The sequence below is a fragment of the Euprymna scolopes genome, chromosome 25 (genome assembly GCF_053919585.1).
Source record: "Euprymna scolopes isolate OS-2025 chromosome 25, ASM5391958v1, whole genome shotgun sequence".
Classification (NCBI taxonomy): domain Eukaryota; kingdom Metazoa; phylum Mollusca; class Cephalopoda; order Sepiida; family Sepiolidae; genus Euprymna; species Euprymna scolopes.
This window is the reverse complement of record NC_136506.1, coordinates 50,139,262-50,166,494: the sequence shown is the minus strand read 5'-3', so window position 1 is coordinate 50,166,494 and position 27,233 is coordinate 50,139,262. Positions and strand designations below refer to the sequence as shown.

At 33.3% G+C, this 27,233-nt stretch overlaps 1 protein-coding gene across 9 annotated transcripts in view; it reads left to right on the top strand.

Moving 5' to 3' along the window:
- The window catches only part of LOC145247346 (calcitonin gene-related peptide type 1 receptor-like), a 987,580-nt gene that overhangs the window by 5,323 nt on the left and 955,024 nt on the right, over nucleotides 1-27,233 (top strand). The window contains exon 1 of one of the 9 annotated variants that reach the window (XM_080109018.1): nucleotides 14,317-15,970. The exons of the other annotated variants lie outside the window; for them this stretch is intronic. The gene's annotated coding sequence lies outside the window, so the exon portion shown is untranslated. Of the gene's footprint in view, nucleotides 1-14,316; nucleotides 15,971-27,233 lie in introns of those variants that run through there. 9 annotated transcript variants of the gene reach the window in all.

The window sequence follows — 27,233 nt, the reverse complement described above, 5'->3', positions numbered from 1 at the left end:
TAATTTAACTACCTGTTTGTTACAAAATGCAAGCCTGCTTCTTACGTTGAGATTTTTTCTAAACATTCTCAAAGACATTAGGAAATAAAAAGATAAGAACCTTGCACGTCAAATATAAACTATTAAAAGAAAACTTCCTCAAATAAAATTCTATATACGAAGGTATATTTTTCATCTATTTCGTGTTATTTAGCCATATAGAAAAATGCATAATTGAAAGAAAATAACACATTTTTGTTTAGATTGTTAGAAATCAGTAGCATAACGAGACTCAGTCGATATTTCCTATCGACAATTTTATTAAAAGTCTTTTAACTTGATTATCTTTATATTGTTATGTACACAAAACTAAATTTTAAGAATCTTAATTCATACTTTGAGACATTAATCATGCTCAATTGGATAACTATTACCCCGAATATATTCTATGTAAAAAAAAATTAATTGGATATCTATCAGTTAATGAACTAAAATATCCAATCAAACAAGAAATATATTCCAAAGTGTAAGACCAAAAATTATATAAAGAATAATTTTTCTTCAGAGATTCCATGAAATGTTTTCTAATTTAAATCAATATTACGATAGATGTGTATTAATATTTTGTGTTTGTATATGAGTAAACCTAACTGTAAAACATCCAACAGAAAATAAAATAAATAAGCATAAATCAGTTTCAGCAGTAACATTTGGCGGTTAATGCATCAGTAGAATTGTATACATAAATATACATGCATATAAAATAATAAAGCAATTAAAACTCTATCAACATTCAGAATTGTTATTTATTTTATACGGTATTAAAAATAACTATTGTTACAGAACAAGACATTGCAATATTGCATCATTGTTTTATTTAAATAAGATGAACTTATTCTTTTAAATAAAAAGAAACATAACATTTTTACAAAACTCATCGTTTTTATTGAAATAAGAGAAAAGTGTAACAAAACTTATCTTTGTTAATTAAATAACATCAAATTTTAACAAAGCTTTTTGTTTTATTTAAATAACATCAAATTTTTACAAAGCTTAGTGTTTTATTTAAATAACATCAAATTTTAACAAAGCTTTTGTTTTTATTTAAATAACATCAAATTTTAACAAAGCTTTTTGTTTTATTTAAATAACATCAACTTTTAACAAAGCTTTTTGTTTTATTTAAATGACATCAAATTTTAACAAAGCTTTTTGTTTTATTTAAATAACATCAAATTTTAACAAAGCTTTTTGTTTTATTTAAATAACATCAAATTTTAACAAAGGTTTTTGTTTTATTTAAATAACATCAAATTTTTACAAAGCTTAGTGTTTTATTTAAATGACATCAAATTTTAACAAAGCTTTTTGTTTTATTTAAATAACATCAAATTTTTACAAAGCTTAGTGTTTTATTTAAATAAGATAACATTTAAAGACAACTATTGTTTTATTTATTTAAAGAATATATTGAAAGTTTACTATTCTAACCCAAATATACTAATCATGTTTGTTTAATGAAGTTACAAATAAGATCGTAAACTAAAGATTTATGTATAGAATACAAAATCTTTAAAACAATCACACAAACACAAACACACAAACAAAAAAACATGCATACACAAACACACAAACACACACACACACACACACACACACACACACACACACACACACACACACACACTGGGTATATTTGACAAGTTGACTTATAACAAAAACTATCTGTCAACTATATCCGGCAAAGAAAGTGCAATAGGAATAACAAAAATTGCACTTAAAGTAAGAATATTAAAAAAAGATATCTTCGTTGGACTGGTTGATATAATGAGTGAATGTCCGGCATCCATTAGTGTTGTGTCGTAGAACAACAGTGAAAATAAGAACAATCAAGTCGAAATCGGTTAAGGAACAAGTGTATCAACAATAATGTACAAAAATAGGAAAGCGTGTATAACTGCTGGGCACTCGGCTATCAGTTGAAGTGCAGTTGCATCTCTCTCACGGTGTTGGAATTACAAGCGCTATTTATAGTGTTAATCGGTGTAAATTTCTCTGGTCAAGGAAAGCCGGTATAACAATTAGGATGTCCAATCTCTACAAAAACACAACGATTAGAAAATTACCCACACGCATATATATATATATATATATATATATATATATATATATATATATATATATATAGCTACACATTTACGTCATGAAAAGTCTTCGATGTAAAATAGCAAACAGTGGCCATAGAAACGATCCAATTTTTTCATGTTTTCAGGATTACTTTCTGATGATTGAATGAACAAGGAAAATCTAGGTTACTATTAACATGAGTTACACCTATTATTTATCATGAATGCAAACGAAAAATAACTGACAAAATAAGTGTATATATATATATAAAATATATATAAATATATATGCATATATATATGTATATATAGTAAATAATTAGTAACCAAAAAATATTCTATATTGATAAAAATCTAATTACCGTGAACAAAAAAAATATCGCTTGTTATATTCTTATAGAACATCAATGCTATCTCGCTAATAATTGTATATATTTAATGAAAACAAAAATATAATAATGCTCTTAGAAATTTAGGATATAGGGAAAGTATAAAATACTTAAATTAGCATTACTCTAGTTATAATATAAGAGGAAATATATGTAAAGATTATTATGGTATATCATATAATATGTCTATTAGAAACACCAGAGGAAAAGCGCGAAACAATAACATAAACCTCACACATAATAATATTAAAACATGGAGGAATAATATAAACTCGAAAATATGGTAAAGCTGGTAACGACATATAGTCTAAACAAACAAAGGTTTATAATAAAAAGAATAATAATACTATTAATGATTGAAACAAACATAAGGTAAGAAAGAAATTTTGGTTTAACCCTCCATTCAGAAAGTATGTAAAAACTTATATATCTAATGAATTTTATAAAATAGTTGATAATAATTTGAAAGATGTGTTACATAGCAAATTACTTAAAGAAATTAAATAAAATAATCGGATTTCACAATGATAAACATTAAAAATACAACATCTGCAAATGAATGCACAGTTTAGAAGTAAAGTTAAATAATATGAACGAGGAGCACTTATGACCTGGAAGTAAAATGCATATAGAATAATCTTCAGTAAAAGAGTAATAATTGACAAAAACTATTACATATAAATATGACTATAATATGGCTTATATGTCAGCAGCATATATTGATGTTGGGCCGTTTTAATTCAGATATGCCAACCACATGGCAGAAATAAAAATATGGTTTGGTACAGATAAAACTATTATATCACCAGCATCTTTTATTAATTAAAGTAAAACAAAAATATTCATTGAATATTGAAAAATATAGGTCGATTATTGCCAAGGTATGTCATATTATCTTTCTTTGGAAAAGGTACCAAATTAATCAGAACACTCTCTATAACACACACACACACACACACACACACACACACACACACATATATATATGTATGCATGTATGCATGTATATATATATGTATAAATATATATATATGTATGTATATATATATATTTATATATATGTGTGTTATGAGTTTTTGCTTTTGTTTTTGCGATACTTGTTTTGAAATGAAGTATACGAAAGTATACGTTTACCTAATGCGAGTTGAGAATAATTAATTTCAAAACAAGTATCCCAAACACATAAACAAATAACATCTACGTAAAAAACAGCATACATTCCAGTAGTCGTGAGAGATAGCCTAATTGTAGAGGTTTACTCTTCTGCCCCTTGGGTCCCGATTTCGAATCTCCCTAGATTAAGCAACTTTGATGAGTCCTAGACGACACACGTGTCAGTGGATAATTATATTTTAAAAATAATACATATGTCGCTCCCCATTTGCGGGCACCAAATTGGTCAAAGGAAAAAAAATTCCAACCTGCATTCAGATAGAAATCAATTTGTTGAGTTTGTATAAACTGATTACTCGACTATGATAATTGACTGATTACTATAAAATTGGTTAATAACAGATCTTCTAATGCCGACTTATTAGAATATATTGTTACCATACGTGTATCAATTTAATTATATTGTAAATGATGGCAAGTTAATTCCTTTTTATTGCCCATGAAAATTCACGCGTCGTCTACAGCGTCAACAGAAAGAATGTTTCAATCTTATCTTAATCTTATCTAGATGATAAAAACTTGTGTTAATCTACTTTTCTAGATACAAGATTCGAATACAAATACAAAGAAAATTTCCTGGAAAACACTATTAAGGTTTGAATTCTACTTGAATTTTCTACTAATAAGAATAAAGCAGAATCAGCATAAAATTCTTCAAGCTGTGCTGATTATCAACTTTATCGAATCTGTTTGATTTATTATCTTCATATATGCACAAGTAAGGAATCCAAACATACTCAAAGTAAAGGCGACAATTGCAATTACAACAGAAATGCAAGAAGCCTCATCATAACTCGAAAGAAGCACAATCTAAAATGAAAAGAAATAAACGTGATCATTATGTAGCTTTGCAACTACTCGCAAGAAGTGATTATTCATTTCAGTGATGGAAGTGACACAGAAGACCTTACCATTTCTGAGGAATATGTTAAGTAAATATTTAAGCGCACCATCCGTGAAAAATGGGTCAGTTGGCATTGATGGAATGGATTGACTTTTATATAAAAAAAAGAGAAAAGTAATAAATCAGCTGATTAATCGGTTAACTGGATGATAATCCGTTTGCGTGGATGAAAACAGTAATGAACGCTCGTTTATTTCCAGTAGATATCTCACTCCTGATGCAATTCTCTACCTATATAAAAGCCAGGTACGACCAATCATGGAGTAGTGTTGCCACATCTGGGCTGGAGCTACTAGAAGCAGCGTATCCTGCCTTGACAGAGTTCAAAACAGACTTCGTATCTCAGTGGGGAGGAGGCCCTTTTCTCTTCCTTGCAACTTTTTTCCCCATAGAAGAGACGTTTCAAGCCTGTTATCGCTTTATCGTTATTTCCTTGAACTTCAATCTATGGTCCCCCTCTCGCTAAACTTTCACGAAAAATACTCGTCTAAATAGTTTCCCACACTCTTTATCTGTGCATAAGCTTCTTTCTTAGAACTGCACGCCTGTGGAATTCTCTTCCGTTTGTCTGCTTCCCAGGTGAACCTACAATCTGATTGTCTTCAAGTCTTATGTAAACAAGTTATTGATGAAGCACCTCCTATGTTATCCAACTGACGAAAATCCCACTACCTATGTTACAAACGCTATAATCACATTGACTATTGTATACCCATTAACCCTTGTCCCCGAGTGGCCTCCAGGCCTTGATTTTTGTGATCTCTGTGAGAAAAAAAGTGTAAGTGCATTAAATAATCCGCCCTTTTTGTTGACAAATTCCTTGAACATTGTATTGTGTTTGCAAACAATGTTACACGTATCTACTTGAAAAGGATCTGTATACATATTTAATATCTAGTGGAATGTTTTCTTTTATGAATAATGAATTCAAACCTAGTTTTTTTTGTGGAAATTAAGCCATCAATCTCATCACTTACTAGTACAAGTTGCCCATGTTATTCTTACATAGAACCAACTTTTTCAATTGCCATAAACAAAAGATTTTTCACTAAACGAAATACTTTTTTAAAATGCCCTCTACCATTATAAATAACTTTTGACACACTAATGAATCGCATGTCCAGTCTATTATATAGCTATTCGATCGGTGCTTCCATCTATTTGAGCATTTTATTTTAAAACAGCAAACACTTTCTCGTTGATAGATTTAGAAAAATATTTGTTGATGGGCAGAACATTTATGCGTAAAGTGTCAGCGTTGGTTTACCTCGAGAGATATGGCATAAGGGTCTACTTCACAAGATTTCCAGCTACGGTATAACTGGAAATGTTTTCTCAATCATTAAATCATTTCTCTCCGATAGGCTCATAAGAGTAGTGATGGATGGACAAAAATCGGAGGCCTGCAATATAAATGCTGGAGTCCCTCAGGGGTCAATTTTGGTCCCAACTCTCTTCCTGATCTATATCAATGACCTTCCTAAACACATACTTAAATCATTCGTTGACATCTATGCTGATGACACGACCATCTACGGTAACACATCAAAGGCTGTAAATAACAAAGTTCTCTCTGATTCTCTCTCCTCTGATCTCGAGCGCGTGGTTCAGTGGGGGAAGATGTGGCTGGTTACCTTTAATGCATCCAACCAAAACCAAAATCCTATCCTTACATCATCAACGCTCTGATCCCCATCTGATATCAATTGTGATGGATGGCTCTCGTTTGGGTGCGGCCCCGTGTTTTGACAAGCTTCTGGGTTTGACCTTTACTCCTGATCTGAAATGAAACACTTACATCAAGTCTGTTGCCAAGGTCGCTGGAAAGATGGTGGGATCATTCTACCGCTCCAGAAGATATCTCACTACTGATGCAATTATCTATCTATATAAAAGCCAAGTACGTCCAAGGGTGGAATACTGTTGCAATATTTGGGCAGGAGCTGCTAAAAACGGCCTATCCTACATTGACAGAGTACAAAATAGACTTCGTGGCTTAGTGGGGGATGCCCTTTTCTCTACTCAGCAACCTCTCTCCCAGAGAAGAGACGTTGCGAGCCTATACTTGTTTTATCGTTATTTCCATCGCAGGTGCTCGTCTGAACTCCAATCTCTGGTCCCCCCTCGCCAATCTTTCACGAAAAACACCCGTCTAGCTGAATCCACTGTGAAAAATTTCCCCCACTCTATATCTGTGCCTTAATCAAAACGCGGATTCCATGAACAAAGCTTCTTTCTTAGAACTGCACGCCTGTGGAACTCTGTTCCGTCTGCTTGCTTCCCACCGCATTACAACTTGGATGTTAACAAATTCCTTATGAATCGCCCCCTTAAGTAAACACTTCATCAAATATCAATACTAACGTAATGTACTTGCAATAACCCTTATCCCTGAGTGGCTTCCGGCCCTTGATAAGTGGTGATTACTGTGTAAAAAAAATAAATAAAAAAGAGAGTCTATTCTATGCTTCTTGATTTTCATGAATTATCTTCCGAATGATATTTGGAGTTAATTTTATGATATCTATGCATACAATACGACCATTTATAGTATTTATGCAATGAGAAATTACGCTAATTATCTTTCGTCTTACTTAAGTATACTTAAGCACACGTAGTTCAATGAGGCAACAGTTGGTCCTTACTGTTAACACCTTAAAACCCATATTATACTTTTATTAGTCCAAGTTTAAAGATTTGTTTTTTCCCCAAATAGAATGACTAGACCATTTTCCCATAAGCTTTTAGTACTGATAATAACCCCAAGGAAATATATTCGATATGTTGTTACAATTGCTAGAATAATTTTGGAATCACTTTTCTGTGCAAGAAAATATCTGACTCCTAATGCAATAATCTCCCTATGTAAGAGTCATATACCTGCTAATATAGTATGGTGTTGCTACATTTAATATTTTTATGCGTTGACAAAATTAACGGCAGAATTTTGTGAAGGAAAACTCTTCTGTTCTCTACAACATAGTTAATACAGAAAAAACGTTGCTAGTCTTGATATAAGTTATTTAGCTTCTCTCGTACAGAAAGTAGCATTCTTTAATAAAATCAAATATAAGAAATTAATATTTACTTCATGACTAAATAGACTTAAACAGAAAGATAGAATAAGATATAGAAACTAAGAGAATGAAATCGATTAAATAAGAAGAAATATTGCAATACCTGGTAAATAGTTTTAAATTATTTAAGAATCAAATACATGCCGCGTTGACCAATATTTCTATAATTTTTGTGTAAAGATTCTATGAGTTCGATCGTCAATTGTTAATTAATGGACCTCACTATATTAATATTATGTTATTTAATGTGTTTCTTATTTATTTACATTTTTATTAATATATAAACAGAAAATTAGGTCCAATATCTTGTAACATGACGGATTCTCATAAAGAAATTGATAAATAAATTTGAGCACACAAGTAAACACGAACGCAAATATAAATATATGCACACAAGTATACATACACATGAGCAGACACACAGATATACAGACACACACACATATACATAAATATATATATATATGTATGTATATATGCATTCTGCAGAATTTTGACATTATATCAGTCAATACATACGGTTTCTTGATACGATGAAACATAGCCGACAGGAGTAAAGATACTGTATCTCATTCTTCTGGCAATATTTCGATGGAAAGGTGTAAATGTGCTTACCATTTAGATATTTTTTAAAAAAACCTGAAACCAGCTAGAAATTAAATATATGAAACATTTTTGACGATTACACATTTACAAAGATGATGAGTCAACATTATTTATTTATAAGATAAACGAGAATTTAATTTCTATTTTCATGTGAAGTTAAAGTAGAAAGTTTCATAAATTTTGTTTACGCTCATTTGAAACTAAATTTACTATTAAAGTTTGAGACAAAAGGAAAGTATGAAATAGAGCGATCATTTTTTTTTTACTTTGTGTGCATACAAAAGACACTTCGGAAAAAATCAGACATTTAGAGAGTACTAGCGGGGATACCTGTATGTGGGGAGGTGATGTAGTCAGGATATTTAGCAATACCCAAGACGTAAAATAGAGGATGGGTACCCGATGGAGTTGTTTGGACACACTTGCTAACTCTATGGCAATAAAATAACGGATAAAAACAGGAAAACCAGTTTAACCGGACTCAAAATCATACTATGTATACCCTGTTAAAAAAAACACCTGTACATGGATCTGAACGTAAAAATTAAAGCTTACGATGCGACCTCGATATCCACTGCCCTACGAAGCCGTCATCGAAATAACGTCGTTTTTTTTTCTTTAAACCAATTTAAGAACAAACGCCAAATGCTCATGCGCGGTTGTCGAAGTCATTTTAAAAGTATCGATTTTTTTCGACGCTTCATTGATTTGAACCATCATTTCTATACGAAATGATTAAAAGTTTTTTTTTCTAATTCTCACAGATAATTCGACTGAGACATCAGAATCTCAGATAGTACCAGTTGTGACCCAGTCCGATGCGGCTGAGAAAAGTTATTATCGGACAAACAAACATACACACAAACATACATTGGATTTATATAATAGACGATAGGAAGACTTCCCGGCGTTGCCCGGGATGGTATAAAACAATAAGAAAAATGAAGTAAATTTTAATCATATCTATGATTTTGATAATAAAGGAATTTTTCATGTCTATATATTATTTACTATCTCGAGCAACAGAATATTTACTTATGTATAAAACATATGTATGAATTGAATTCAACATATGTATGAATTGAATTCAACATATGTATGAATTGAATTCAACATATGTATGAATAAATGTTATCTTCCATAAGACGTACAATACAAATTTAAAATAATATTAGCTATCCTCGAACAGGTAATGTAAATACATATATGAAACACTTTACGTACTCTCCACAAGGTACAACATATATGAACAATATATTAGAAAAAATTCTCTTCCCACTCCACAAACGATATAATAAATTTATATATATATATATATAAATTTATATATATATATATATATATATATATATATATATACAGATACTAGCAAAAGTACCCGTCGTTGACTGGGTTTAAAAACAGCCTACAGAAAATAGACTCTGATTTATGAAAGTATGATAGATTATGTAAAGGAAGGGTTGTAAAGAGATAGTTTCGAATTTGTGGATATCAAAACCAAAGCAAAATATGATGAAAGTAAAAATAAAATAGATAAGCCCCATAATTTATTATACCATACCTGTTCACACTGAAACACTTATCACAATATTCTGTGTATCTATATTAAAAAACCTTGTAAAACTTTGTGATGTATTTCCATTCTATGGAGGTCAGGCGCGAACGAACACCCCATAATTTCATTATACCATATTTCTTCAAACTGAAACATAAGTAAGTATACTTACGCAGATGAATATGAAAATTCTTTATCAAAGTATGTGCCTATTTCCATTCTATGGAGGCCAGGCGCGAACGCAGACCCAACAATTTTATTATAGCATCCCTATTTAAGTTACAACATACTTATGAAAGTATTCTTATGCACATCTATATCAAAAACACTTGTAAACGTTTTTTTTTTAATTTTTAAATTTTTCATTTCCATACTTTGTGGACCAGGCGCGAAGGCAGACCCCACAATTTTAATGAACCACCGTTCTGCCAGATAAACATATCCATTCCTGTGTCTCGATACATCTTCTATTATGTTACATTATATGCAATCAGTTTTTTTAAATACTCAACCATATAGGAGCCTATTCGTGACTCCGACAAATAAAAAATCTTGTGTCGCAAAGGTGTTGGCTCAATCGTCTGGACAATATATTAGTCGTGTGTCCACTATAACTATTGGTGTTAAAGATGCATTCTCCCAAAGGGCTTTTGAATTGGTAAACTACATTGGTTTCATCGACTAATTTGCTGTCTGGAAAGTGTTGTTTTAATTATAAGGTAAGCAGTTGTTAATTTCCTGTAGTACATGATAAATATGATCGCATTATTATTTATTGGGGATATATATCGATATATTATATTTCTTAGTACCTTTTAATCTGATTTAAAGTTGTAGTGTAGCTGGTTACGATAAAATATATTGATAGGGTGGGATTCTTAACTTGGTTATTATTAATTTGGTTTAGGTTTCTAATATATTTGTTTACCTACTAAGAAATTGGGGAATTGGTTTGCAAAGTTTAAAATGTAAATCATCTTAAAATTGCAGAATTGACAAAAGAATTAATTTTTTTGTTGTATGGTTCAGAAGATAACGAAGATATATTACAGAAAATCTAATCATGGATGAAGGGACTTTTCAGTGACTTTTTTATGTGTTGAGCAGCCACCAATCTCGTTTCAAACACCAAGAAGAAGAAGAAAGTTCACATTCCACCGGCATTGGTAGCGTTCTTCCATGACACGAATATCCTGGTGGAAACGTTATTCCTGTTCTTCACTGAAGTCACCACAGTTTTGAGAGAAATAGTCTAAGTAAGTTTGATAGCTGTTCAAGAGCACATCGACTTCTTTTTCGAATTCTGCACTTCGGTTATTTCCTAGAAAGTTTCTTATCACTGACTTACGCGACCACCAAACGGACACCTCAGCTGCATTCAGTGACTCGTCAAATATTGAGTCCTTCATAATTTCCTTTATCCGAGCTCCATCCAAGATGCCTGCCTTAAGCTTTTCCAGACTGCTCCGAAGAAAATTCTGCCGGAGAAAAGTAAATCACACGCCATGCTTGTCCATTACCTTCACAAAGTTCTTTAACAGTCTAAATTTAAGATGTAATGGTGGGAGTAAGACCTTGTTTTGTTCAACAAGAGAACGAGTAAAAATATTGTGTTTACCACGTTCCAAACGTTGTCGAGGTGACCATTCTTGTCTGATGAAATTTTGTTCCTCAGCCCGACTATCAAACAAACACAAAAAAACAAGGATACTTTGTGTAACAACCCTGTAGTCACAAAACCAATAATACTACCTTAGGATCTCCACGGATCAACCAACCATGTCATTTTAGTTCAGAGCAGACTGTAGCTGATCTATATTGCCATGAGTTTATTTCTTTTGCACCGAATGACCGACTGGAATTGAAGAGTATTTATTTCTGTTGTGAAGGGGGGCTGCCTTGAGACTTCTGCTAGAAGAGTCGAGGAACAGTTTCCATTCAGTAGAAACATAGTCTAGCTGCATTGATTGAATCAAACCAGAAATGCTGTCGCAGTAAACTAATGACGAGTCCTGAGTTGTGAAGAGCTGTCTAAATTCTTTCTCGCGCTCTCGGTACCAAAACAAAATGTTGTCTCAGGTGTGAGCAAATATTCTCGCGAAGACGAGAACCCAGATGCTGTGCTGATTCTTTTGATAGGTCTAGATCCCGTGCCAGGTCATTTAGATCTACTTGTGTTAGAGGCACTGGCCGGTAATTGTCTTCTGTCATGTTATCTCAACCCTTTGCCCTATCTAGTGCGCTATCAGATTCCGATTCAAAGCTAGATTCCATATTAGCTGATTGATACATTTGTTTATTCTTATGAGATCCGGGGCAACAGCAAGTAATCTACTAGTATATATATATATATATATATATATATATATATATATATATATATATATATATATATAATACGCATCAAGCGCGCTTGAAAGTCAAAAATCAAACCGCAACGGAATATTAGGAAGATAAACACATGTTTTACTTGTTTGAAATTTATAACATAAATATATTTCAGAGCTAAATTCCATCTTCAAGGCGTTGTTTTCTTTCTTCTTTTCTTTTCTTCTCTCTCTTTCCATGTTGTCAAGTTGGAGAAGAAAAGTAAAGAGCCGCGTGTTGTATCGCAGAAATTGTATTTTGAAATGCATAACCCCATCCCTTGACGCCAAAAATCTCTTTACTAATTCATTAAATTTAATTAATTAAGTATACAACCACAATACAATACCCCCTCTAGTTATAAAACCCCAGACTCTAGAAGAATTACTATTAAAATGAGCCAAACAAGTTCCCTGCACCGACCTTAATAGGAAAATAATACATTGTTTTCCTATTAAAACATAAAAACTATTTTTGTTTTTTACTTCACAAGATTTCCAGCTACGGTATAACTGGAAATGTTTTCTCAATCATTAAATCATTTCTCTCCGATAGGCTCATAAGAGTAGTGATGGATGGACAAAAATCGGAGGCCTGCAATATAAATGCTGGAGTCCCTCAGGGGTCAATCCTGGGCCCAACTCTCTTCATGATCTACATCAATGACCTCCCTAAACACATAAATCATTCGTTGACATCTATGCTGATGACACGACCATCTACGACAACACATCAAAGGCTATAAATGACAAAGTTCTCTCTGATTCTCTCTCCTCTCATCTCGAGCGCTTGGTTCAGTGGGGGAAGATGTGGCTGGTTACCTTTAATGCATCTAAAACCAAACTCCTATCCTAACATCATCAACGCTCTGATCTCCAGCTGGCATCAATTGTGATGGATGAATTTCGTCTGAGTGAGGCCCCGTGTTTTGACAAGCTTCTGGGTTTGACCTTTACTCCTGATCTGAAATGGAACACGTTCATCAAGTCTGTTGCCAAGGTCGCTGGAAAGATGGTGGGATCATTCTACCGCTCCAGAAGATATCTCACTACTGATGCAATTATCTATCTATATAAAAGCCAAGTACGTCCAAGGGTGGAATACTGTTGCCATATCTGGGCAGGAGCTGCTTAAAACAGCCTATTTGCCTTGACAGAGTACAAAATAGACTTCGTGGCTTAGTGGTGGATGCCCTTTTCTCTACCCTGCAACCTCTCTCCCACAGAAGAGACGTTGCGAGCCTGTCCTTGTTTTATCGTTATTACCATGGCATATGCTCGTCTGAACTCCAATCTCTGGTCCCCCTCGCCAATCTTTCACGAAAAACACCCGTCTAGCTGAATCCACTGTGAAAAATTTCCTCCACTATATCTGTGCCTAAATCAAAACGCGGATTCCGTGAACAAATCTTCTTTCTTAGAACTGCACGCCTGTGGAACTCTGTTCCGTCTGCCTGCTTCCCTCCGGACTACAACTTGGATGTCTTCAAGTCCAATGTTAACAAATTCCTAATGAACCGCCCCCTTAAGTAAACACTTCAGCAAATCTCCTCACTAACGTAATGTACTTGCAATAACCCTTATCCCTGCGTGGCTTCCGGGCCTTTATATGTGGTGATCGCTGTGTAAAAAAAAGCAAATGTTTTGATTCATATACTTTTATTACTCATCTTTTCTCATGATGTTTAGATATATTATTATTTGAAACGACACAATCATGTAGGCACCATTTTTTTACTTGAAAACTAGTACTTCTTTCGTTGTTATAGTGAAGAATCACTGTGAACTATTTTCTGATGAAAGTAAAAATAATCGCCATTAAAGAGAGCTGACGTCATGTCCGGTGAAATAAGTCAGCGCTTTTTCAACTATAAAAAAAATAAACCCACCTGTTGTCCTCTAGTTGTGGAATACAGTTGTTGATTCTAGTTAGATCCGGGACAACGGCAGGTAATAATGCTATTACATTTATATAGATATACACACACATATATACAAACGTAATTTAATGAACATTGTCGATAATAAACGGACTTGTGGTTTAGCTTATAAGATCCCGGGAAGCGGCGGATTATTTGCTAGTGTATATATATATATATATATATATATATATATATATATATATATATATATATATATATATATATATATATACAAGTAGATTGTAGTTTGCTTGAAGCATTGTTGAAGAAAATTATAAGGTAAAATTAAAAGCCAAGAACAATGCGAGATTTTTTTTATATAGAGCAAAATTAAATGAAAACAAAAGAAATAAATTTCTTTTTTTGTTGTTTGTTTTTTCTTTTTCACACAAATTTTAACTCTAAAGAACAGTAATTTTTTTCTGTTGTATTCAATGGTGTTATAAATCTCAATATATTTCAGACCTATTAGTCCTTTCTCTCTCTCTCTCTCTCTCTCTCTCTCTCTCTCTCTATATATATATATATATATATATATATATATATATATATATATTCGTTATTTAATGTGCTTTGTCGATAATAAATGGACTTTTTCAATTTTAGTTGTCTGATACATTTGGTGATTGTTTTTAGACCCCGAACAACAGCAGATCAGCTGCTAGTGTAGATATACATATATACATATATATATATATATATATATATAGAGAGAGAGAGAGAGAGAGAGAGAGAGAGAGAGAGAGATGTGTGTGTGTGGATTTGTGTGCGTGTGTGTGTGCGTGGATAAAAAATCGATACGAAAAATATATTAATGTTTAATTGAGGCGAAAAATATATAAATGTTTATATCTTTTCTATGTGCTGACGTGTACGAATAAAAAAAGTCTTTAAAAATACGATTACACACACACACACGCACACCCACATACACACACATATATATAGATATATATGTGTGCGTGTATAATCGTAATTAAATATGTTTTGTCGATAATACACTGTTTTAGTAGTGTTATACACTTGTTGAATCTTCTAAGATTCCGGGAAACGACAGGTTATCTGCTAGCAGATACACATATATAAGTATTTGCGTATTTAATGTTCTTTGTCGATAATAAACGCACTTGCTGGGTTCTTGCTGTATTCTGATTAGATTCCGAGGAACGTCAGGTAATCTTCTAACCCACATGGGGAGACAAATAAATAGAAACATTAAAAAATCCCCTATTTTAAATACACCCCTCTTTCTAAACAAACATAATATAAGGAATACCCGAAAAGACTAAAACGAAAAATCGCAATACTAAAATCCAAGACTCCAAAAAAAAAATAAATAAATAAAAAAATAAAAAATAAAAATATAAAAAAATGAATATCAAAATAGAATGAAAGCACCGCTACCCTTATTTCAGAAGAGCCAGTCCCCCCTCCCCACACATACACATTAGTAACGACCTCAGACCACAGCCGCCTTCATAAGGAAGCAAATAACCTCCAAATACTATAAAACAATATACACATTCCCAAACCAATAAAAGCAAACACATACACGCACACACACGCGCACACACACACACATAAACACACACACACATAAACACACACACACACACACACACACCCTAAAGGAAAAGAAAAAAATATTAGCAGAAAGAGATAGCGGCTACAGCCAGGTCAACGTCTCTCTGGACAAGCCCAATAAAAGAGCAAAAAAAAATCAGAATACCAATGAATAATAAACACTTACAAGCCTCCACCACTTGGAAAAACTTAAAATTAACTACGAAAATCGCCACTTTTACATCTCCAACACATTTGAAAATAATTTCTGACCAGGACGCATCACAGACCGTCTGAAACTTCTTTGTCGGTGAGTAAGATACTTGTGTTTTAGTTGGGCGATACATTTGTTGATCTTTAGTAGATCCCAGAAAACGGTAGGTTATCTTCTATTATATATATATATATATATATATATATATATGTGTGTGTGTGTGTGTGTTTGTGTGTGTATGTGTGTGTGTGTGGGTGTGAAAAAATACGAAAAGTATAAAAGCTTATAACTTTTCTTTATTCGTTTTCTATTGGTGATGTGCAGGAATACAAAATAATATTATGAAAAAAAATGTAAAACCTTTTTTTTCAAGTACATTATTTTCGACCGATCCTTCAGTCTTCATTAGTGTAGTGAAAATATCAGCGTAGACGGGGAAAAAGAGAACGGTAGAGGAAGAAATCGGAGGTACAATACAAAAAGTTTTTAATACATATACATATAACTACGCACACACACACACACATGTACACAGTAAATATATACATATGAAAGAAAAAAATGAAATTACACAGTAAAAAAACATGAAAAAATTCCAATACGTAGTTAATTTTAAGTTTACTATTAATTACTTCCAATATTTGGAATTCCAATAACGTAGTTAATTTTAAGTTTATTATTCCGAGCGTAAAGACGAATTCAGAGAATATAAGACGTTATTAGGAGAGACGCTATGAATTCATTTGTAAATCAACGGCTATTTCTCGTTTGAAAAAAAAAGGAAAACTTCATTTCCAAATTCAACAGTTTTAAGACAGAATAAAACGCTATTTTTTGTTTGTTTTATACATTAATATGTACACACACATACGTATGCAAACAAATACTCACATGTACAAACATATACATATATATGTATATATACACCCATAAACACATGGATATATATATAGATATATATATATACTATAAAATACACATGCTCATACCTAAATGTTTGCGTATATACTTACACGTACAAACATGTATTCATATATACACAAGCCTACATAAGCGAATGCAAGGAGAGATCGGGAGGGAGAAAACGAAGGACGGGAAAATATGTATATACATATACACTGTGATTTAATGTTTATTGCCGATAATAAACAGACATATTGTGTATTACATTTGTTGATTCATATTAGATCAGGACAATAGCAGGTAATCTGCTAGCATATATATATATATATATATATATATATATATATATATATATATATATATATATATATATATAGGAACAAGTAGTTAATAAAACATGTTAAAAACACTTTGAAAAAGAGTTAAAACATATTTAATTTAAAAAGGAAGCACAAAATAAGTGGATAGTCCTTAATCCGCGGAGTTTCGAAGAAAAACTTTCCTTCTCATCAAAGGGTAGGATTTAGCAAAATGCGGGATCGGATTTTGCTTGCAAAAGTTTTTGATGAAACTACAAGTAAGTCATAGATCTTACTTGGTAACAAATAGTGAAGGAGAGGGAATATGGTGACGAAAAAAGTGATTTCACGCGAATGGATTTATGACGCCGGACAGTCATGCTAGTACATTATATATATATATATATATATATATATATATATATATATATATATATATATATATATATATATATATATATATATAATGTACGAGGGAAAGCATTATTAAGCAATCTCTTTTTTCATTTTTTCTTTGCGATGATAACAAAGAATAGGTATTATAGAGGATACAAAGGCGTCGTTATTTTTACACCCTTTTCTCTTCATTGTTTTGTTCTTCTTTCATTTGTGTAAGGAATCCCCAAGAGAATCAGTTAAGCAATTCGTGTGCAGTCGTACTGTGATTCGTATATGTACTCATTGTTTTTCCATCACTCGACTGTTTATGCTATTATATCAGCTTTCTGTAATTGGAACAGATCGGAGGGCCTACCCGAAGTTGTCATGCAATGTATACATAGCGAACATAGTACAATAATAACCACACATCGTGCATGTACTCAATTCATTCTTTTTTTACTATTTAGATTTACATTTCAATTGCGTAACATAACATTTGGTTGTAGATTTGCATGTTTTGTTGACGTTATATATTTTGTAACAAAAAATAGTTTATAAACGATAGTTTTTCTTTTACATTGCTGTTTGGCTGAAACTAACATTCAGTCTACTTGAGAGTAATCGTAAGTGAGCATTGCTTCCACAACATAGGAAGTATTCAACTTCGTGCGTCGCCACTGTATGCAGTTTGGTGTCATTTCCAAATGAGTTAATAGAGAAATAAGGTCAGCACAAAACACATTAAACATGACAGATGAGCATTCGTGAGATTTATGTTGCGTGAGTAGTAGAATATAACCGGTTTTACTGTGACATTTTATAATGAGTTACAGTAATATTTTTATTCAAATAATTTTTACAAATGGAAGGAATGATATTGTAAACAATTTCCGCATTGTTTCATATACTTATTCTGGTCTGCTAAATAATAGAGATCGTTTGATCATATGACAATTAAGTGTTTAAAGTAACTTAATTGTTTTTGTTTTCAATATAATTTTTAGAATAGGACTGAGAGTTATATGCTTAAGTAACTGTTTCGAGAGCATTTAAGTAAAATGGAATTAAAAAGAAATAAATTTAGTTCATCTATAATCTTTCAAATATCATGGGAAACACCTGATGGTTCTAGACATCATTGCCAGCTCTATTTTTTTCGCTCAAAGTCTACAACTAAACAGTTTTAGTTTCTTTATTTTTATTTCATTTAATATTCAAACAATAAAATAAAAACTAATAAGGAAACACATTTGCTTTTTTATTTATGCCAGGAGGAAACAGATTATCCACAATTATGCTGCATTTTCATTAATGCAAAATTAACTATATACGATAGTATGCCGATAATGACAAACACAGTATGAACTACAGCACAACGTTGTGCGTTTCTTTTTGATTTAGATCGCGTGTATCGTGACGAACATTAAAAATTAGTAAAACTTTAAAGTGTAAGCCACCCTGCCTTTCGAACAAGAGTTATATCAAGATATGTAGTCATACATAATTCAAGACTATTGATGAAACTGAAATACGACCTTCCTTGTCTGATGTACGCGCGGATAACACATTCACGCTGTTATATAAAATATCACATCCACATGTATACATATTTATTAATTAAGTTTAAATGTATTGAACTGAAATACAATATCTTTTTAACGCGCTCAATACATATGCAGATCTTTAACACAAAAAGTCATAAAAATACCAGTTAGCCGTCTTGTCAGTAGTTTTATAATAATTATTGGGGCAATGGAACAGTTAAAGTCGTCGAAATGTATATCGAAGCACGGGGGTATTTCCTGGCATAAGTTTACTTGTCCAGTGGAAGCATGCCCCTCACCTCTCGTAGAATAATTAAATTATGGCTGTTGTTGTTTTTTTGATGTTTCCCAACACCAACCTCCTCGCCTGAAGAACGGTTTTCGGAATAAACACCCCCAACCATCTTATGTTAAGAACGGCTTTCGGAATTATCCCCATCAACATCCCCATGTTATGAAATTATTTCGGAATAGACACCCCATTTCGATGTTGAGGCGACGGTCAACTTATTTGCCAAAAATGTAACCTTGATAATCGCTGTCAGGATCCCCACGCGCAAATTCTATGAATTAATGAAGAAATTTGGGGGTGGACTTTTCAGAAGGATATAATTAGATTTGTTCCCTACCCGTGCGTACTAATCTGCCGGCCAGTCATTTAAAGCGAATAATACATCGCTTTATATCGCGAAATCGATTTTTATCTGCGAAAGATAAATGAGGTTTTCCCAATCAGCATAGTGTTTAAAAGTCGTCATTTTTAAGAAATGTGTGTAGATGGATCTACAGTAAAAATTTATCGTTAAAAAACAATCAAACAACCCCCACCCTCGTAAAAACGGTAAAGTACGGTTTCAGTTGTTGTTGTCCAACCCTATCCTCTCCATGTTAAAAACGGGTTTCAGAACGAACACTCCAACTTCCTGTGGTCACACGCAACATCCTAATATTAAGAATCACATTCTGAATAGACAACCCATGCTGAGAGTGGGTGAAGTTGTTTGAGCTATCCGAATATTTGTTTCATATTTAATCTTGATGATTGCTGTCAGGATCTGGCGGCCACAAATACTATGCATCCAAAGGGAAAAGTCATTATGTAAAAGAAAAGTGTGTCCATAATTTGTCTATAATCAAACACATACATGTGGTGTTAACTGAATTGAAAGCGATTAATGCAGAAATCGAAAAGTAAACAACGGTAAGTGTAATTAAAATGTTATACTTCAGCATTGTTTTGTTTGCTTGAGAGTATCTGTGCGATGTTGATGTGTGCATAGATATCGTAAAAATGTAAAAGGAAACCGCCCGTTAAAAAAACAAAACGAAATGAAAAACGGAAAAAAATAAATGATATCGTTGTCGTTCTTTATTATAAGCGTAATCGAAAAAAAATGCAATCCGTAAAAGTTATGTACTTTGTTCCAAGGTTTGTTTTGTTTTGTAGGGTGGGAGAGGGGGTAGTTGCCCGTGAGTACATATATTTATTATTATAAGAGTCTAATAATTTTGTATTTTGTTTAATATTAATAAAACTAATGCTTTGTGTAGAGGGAGCGAACACATTTGTAAAGGTCTTACGTGTTCGTTTTTTTTTTTTTAGAAAGTGTGTTTTCTGGAATAATAGATGTGTATGTTCTCACTCAATGAGAATAGCCGGAATGATAGTTGGGAGAAATAATTATTTTTCGAATCAAGAGAGAAAAGATAACTGCATATCTATTATTATATGATCCAGTTAATAAGGGTTTCAGGGCAGTATAGTTATAATGTGTATGCATCATCACGGTCTGGACTGGAGGCGATGAAAGGACTTCATATTTCGAGGGAAAATAGGAACTACTTCGTCTAAAGATGATGATATTGTGATGATGTTTCTCCTAGAATGTAATGTAGGATTGTATTATAACGACTAAATGTATGTGAAATGTCGTTGTTTATTTTACATACAATAGTGGCTAATAGTGTAGGCATAATATATCTGTATGTGGCAAGGGGACTTTCTGTAATCATTTTTTTATTATATATTAGATATATCGACCGAATTATTATATATTAGATATATCGACCGAATACATAAAATACTTAAAGCTATTTAAATGTTGATTTTTATGTGTAATTGCCGAGTGTACCACGATTGGCTTTGGGATAAGTTGATTTTTTAGGAAGAAATAGAACTATATATGACAATAGATCGTCAGATCCCATAGAGGATAGCTGGTATGAACGTAAAAAAATACCCAAGTTGACGACAGCGTAGCCGTGTGGTGAAATAGACATCTGAGGACTTTTTCGTCTTAGATCTAATCTTGAGACAATGAGTAATCCTAAGAATTAGAATAGTTCAGGACAGATGGTTAGAAACAGATATAGAGGAAGGCAAATGAGTTGGTCAGCGAACTGCGTAAGATCATCGGCAAATAGAAACTGTGAGTTAATCTCCCTTTTAAAATCCGTCATGTCTAAGTGGATCATTATTTAACTGTCAAATAATACGTATATAAATCCACCATTACTATATTAAGCTATTTTATTACAACTTATTTCCGTGTATTATTACGAGCATATATTTTATAGTTATAATATGATTCTTATTATTACTGTATCTGACTATGCTCCTACTACTACTAATATTATTGCTACTACTACTACTACTAATTATACTATATCCTGATGGTTTAATTTTTTGTAAATTTCCAATTTCAGCAAAACAAATTCTGAAGAATTCACGCGATTTACATTTGATTTTTTGTGTTGATGATGATGTTAGTCCAACGATTTACAAATCACCGTGATAATACAACTGTTTTGTGGGTTTGAAGATGGCTTGTTAAACAGATTCGAACTCGGACGTGTTCCTTGTATTTTGGACACGAGTGCGAGAATTCTGTATCAGAGATTGCTCTGTCTTTTCTAATGTCACGTTTTCTCTTGCGTTCTTCATTACGCGCGGATTAAGCAATTGCAGTTTCTTTGTGAGTTGCGACATTCCAGGAACATCAGTCTTGGGTTAGTTGTTCCCATTGGTTAGACTACAGTTTGAATTTCAGATTGTTCTTGACTCGTTTCCGCTGTCCTCCTGCGTATCTTTTTCTTTTGGACAGTTCACCGTAAAAGAGTTGTTTTGGGCGCCTTGCATCAGGCATGCGGCATATATGACCTACCGAACGAATTTGAGACTGCTGTAACATGGTGTGTACTGATGGAATGTTTGAGCAGCTAGAACCTTTGTGACTGGTATCTGGTCTTGCCACATGATTTTTAACGATCTACGGAGGAAGGGCATAAGGAAATGGTTGTGATTTGACATGTATCACATATACAATCCAAGTTTCACAAACATACATGAGGATGATAAGAACCACAGCTCGATATATTTTGAGTTTGGTTTGCAGCTGAAATTACCTACGCACTCTCACACCTGAGATTTTCAAAGGTAACACTATCCTTGGCTATCCTGCAATCAATTTATCGTTTATGTGTACTGCCCTTGACAGAATACTGTCCAAGTGAGTGAATTTGTCCACTGCTTTTAGTTTGGCTCTAGGAATTGAGATCTGAGGCTCAATATACCTTTTTCCAGGAGCAGGCTGGTACATTTCTTCGGTCTTCTTTAAATGTTAATTGGGCCGAAATTCTCGCATGCTTTAGAAAATCAATCAACAATATAGCGCATGTTTTGCTCTGTAATGGTTTGAGATCGCAATCATCAGCTCTCAAAATGTCTCATCTGATTGCGGTTTTAATCTAAGTCGAAGTTTACCAACTTCCCATCTGTCCGGTAGTTGAGACTTGCTCCGGTATCTTTTGCATTGAATGCGTCAATTAGCATTGCTGAGAACATTATGCTGAAGCGCGTTGGTGGAAATGCACACTCGTGTTTGATACCGGCATTGACTGGGAAGTCATTGGAAGCCTCTCCATCATATATGACACGAACCATCATCCCATAATGAGACTGTTTGAAGAATTAAATAAACTTATCCAGACATTTAAATTTGGCCGTGCTATTCCATAGTGCTGTCTGATTTACAGTGTCAAAGCCCTTAGCCAAATCGACAAATATTTTGTAAAGGTGACATTTTTCCTGGAGTTGAGGAGCAGCAAATATTATGTCAACTGTACTACGCCTATACTAAAATCACATTGACTTTCCGTCTTAAATATTTGCTTGCTCTGTTTTCAGTTTCGTCTCATTAACATTTAGCAGAGAAGTGCCGATATTGTGTGGCTCATACATTGCTTTAAGGGGTTCATAAAATCTCTTTGAGTCATGCATATCTGCATATTTCTGTATGGCCAGAGATTTAGCATTGAACTATTTATCATGTATTTCGCGCGGTTTTGTTTGATAAAACTGCGGATTTCTGAAGATACTACCCTTTCGGAGCTTGGATCCTGCTGAAGTGCGATGTGACCCTTGACCATTTTTGTGAGTAGTTCATGTATTTCCTCATTTTCGTCAACTCAATTCTGATGTTTCTTCTGGGATGGTCCAAGCACTTCCACTGATGACGTTTGTGTACAGCTAAGCTTGATTAAGCCGCCAGTATATCCACACGTGTTACGCTGCAACTCTCCCTGCACGACAGGATTTGTTCTGTACTTGAACCACAACTTCTGCAATATGACGAGTTGCGCGTGAATTTGTTTCAACTGAGGAGAATGCAAAAAATTGCCCGCACTCTCTCGGTTAGAAAACAATCTGGATCTAATGGCAAGTCATCGTAAGGACGACTTCAGGTTGTTCCAAGTGCAGGAGTTGCGAATAACTTACTAGAGTTTAATCACTGATACTACAGACGGGGCTCCATCTCCAATTTTCTTTTGGGGTTGTTTCAATGACGAGCTTAACTTACTACAGTTTATGGATAGGAGTTTTCCTTCTCTTTAAACATGAATAAATCAAATCAAATCCAACACATACGCTAAGTAGAGCAAGGTATCATAAGTTCCGATGTTTTGTGCAAAGTTAAAATTGACACGATTCTTCAATGATGATGACAATGGTGATGATGTGTACAATTAAATACATTAAAACATAAATAAATACACTTGCAACGAATACGTAGAGCAAAAGTCATGAGTTGTGGTGTTTTGTGGAAAGTTTAAATTAAAATAGCATTTAAAATAGCATAATCTCTCAATGATCATGACAATGGTGATGGTGGGTGCAATAAAATAAATTTAATCCAAATTAAATAAATACAAAGCCAACAGATACGCTATATAGAACAAGGAGTCATCGGTTGCGGTGTTTTCAGCAAAATTCAAATTGAAAGAGCGTTTAAAATGACAGGATTCCTCAGTGAACATGTGTTACATAGGAGTTATCATTGAGGGGCACCAATTACTTTTTGGGTGTATAACATCAAAAGGATTCCGTGTGCGTATGATTGTATCTAATATAAATGGTTGTGTGTTTGATTATCATAAAGGGAATCGTGTGTGTGACATGTAATTTCAGAACCTACCTCTGCTTCTTCGATGTTGGACCATCTGGAAATTTCTCATCCTGGAGGGAGACTTGATACCTGTTTGACGAAGATTTATCACTCCAAGACGATGAATGGGTTTTATAGTTTTTATTTCACTTTCCCCAGAGGTCCTGCAGAAGGTGGAAGTGAAATCGGCCTGTGTGGGGGTTCTTCTTCTACACACGTCAGCGTTCGTCTCCCCCCTTCCCAGTTAAGGGGGGGGGAGACAACGGAAAAACCGTCCGTCTTCTTCAAAGCCCAAATCAAATCTCCAGATCTACTCTAGCCAACCTGACCACGTCACTCATACGTAATCTGGTCAGCTGACCTTCGGTTCTGGTAAACGTGTCTACCTCCACGTTTACTCACCTCTCTCTCTCTCTCTCTCTCTCTCTGTAACATTCCTCCCCCCCTGTTTATCAAAATGTATGGCAAAGGCATACATTTTCTACTTCCCACATTTACTAAGAATGGGATATATATGCTCACCCCACTGGCAAAGAAAACTGCCATACCTTTATTCAATATACTAAGTAAAATAATATCAACAAATAATACCATGTGGCGCTAATCCTTGCGCCCTCGAAGGTCAACAACTCCCTGTGACCCCATGGTCTCTTCATAATTTAAATCAGAATTTCAAGAGCATCCTTTACTCCCGTCGACACTACGCGTGATGGATAAATTCTCGGCAATCAACCGAATAATAAAATCGAGGTCCATCTGCCTCTTCAAAACGGACTATCATCGTCCTTGGCTTTACAGATCAGCTTTTCTTCCCATAGGTAGCACACACAAAAAAAAAATTCCATCCCAAGCCTTATCCTATTCATCATAAGCCTACTCTTATTACTAGTATTTTGTGGGAAACAAAAAACCTCTTAACATTCCATATGGTGGGTAGCCTTCTATTTTCCTAAGTACTTGCATACATATTTCATTCATCTTCTCTTGAGCGATTCGTCACATATTGGCCTCGTCAGCCATTGCACCCCCTCTGCCCCTTACGCCATGTCAGAGGGCATTTCATTTGCTCCCTGAAGTTGATTACAACTAGATCCGCTCACGCTGGACAGAATACATTCCGTTTACTGCTATGTCAGAAAAAAACTTTTTTTTCCAAAGTCGGTAAGCGCAACCTGCCTTGAAGACACATAGCTTCACGGAAAACATCGGAGTTCCACACATGAAGTACTCAAAGTTGTTCCATGTTGATTCTACTCGAAATCAATAGAAATCACGTAAAAAAAAATAAAATTCGAATCACTTCTCGAGAATAATGAAATTAATAACTACCCATGTAATTCAACACCTCTCCAAAATTCTAACTTGCTTGCCACAGAAATTAAATTCCATTCACGCCCCACTTTTTTCTTTCATTTTTTCATATAGTTTATTTAACCCTATATTTATCCTTTTTTTTCTACCTTACTTATGTGGTCAAAACGTCACTCATGTCGAATAGAACATTTATTCTACATTTCGAAAATTGAAATTAATACCGACTGAACCTTTGACTCTTCCGAAACTTTTTTTTTATTATTATTTATTACACTGTTTAAATCTTATTTCTTTCTCTTTTTCCCTATTTTATTATTACGATTATGATTATTAATTAATTAATTAAAAACACGTTCTTTCTTTTATTAATCATTTTTTCAATAGACCCCACAAGTAAAGATTCCACCTCCCCATTCTGTGAAAAAAAATACATGTCAAAGAACAAGAAAATTCTGCCAATACCGTTTGACAACACATCAATTACATAAAAAATAATAAATTAAAAAATACAAAAATATCCTATAAGCAATCACAAAGTCCCATCTCACTAACAACAAAATTCCAAATAACAAAACACAGATTCGTGGAAACCCATTTGACCACGTCATCAACTAGGTCGGCTGCATAGTGCATAATCTTTTACCATTCCACAGAATTCAAAATTAAAGAAAAATCACAGTCGTTTACAAAAAATACCTAGACATTTACAATTAAAATACATAGTCGTTTCTAAAATAAAATAAAACGACTCACTTATTAAGTCTCAGACAATCTTAACACTCGATGGAACTAAAATTGTCCATGTCAGAAAAAAATTCCTAAGAAAAAAAATCGTACAATTAGTGAAAAAGGAAAAAAAATCACATTTCAGAACCTATCCATTGTTTTTCATCAAAAGTACATATTGTTTTTCATTAAAAGTTACACTTAGTTTCCACAGTTTAAAAATGCGACAAAATATTCATAACACATATTTGTGATTGACGTGTTTATCTTTTGGTAAGCTGAAAGGCTCATTTCTGACGCACACTTACTAAAGTCATATGTTCTATTTCTTTTTTTTTTTCTTCTTTCTGGTTTACTCACTGGCTGTTGTTTTTCCCTTCTAATTTTTACATTAAGTGATATTTTTCTTCGTTCATAACGAGCTAATTCCTAATACGATTAACATTTTTTTAACTATTTTCTATATATAAAGTTTTACATCTGTGTGTCTGTATGTCTTCCTTTTCTTTCTTCGTGAAAAGGTTGTACGTGTGTATTGCTTTTCTTTTTTTTTCTTTTTTTTTCTTAATTATTTTTCTAATTCGCTTAGTGTTTTAATGGACCCTACGTTGTGTGTGTGTGTTGATTTGTATTTTTTCTACTGTTCTTTCTTTTTTTTCTTTTTTTTTAGACATTTTATTGTGTTGTATTGTTTTTTTTGGTTTTTTTTTTCTTTTTTAGTCTATTTCTTTTTTTCTTGACACTAAAT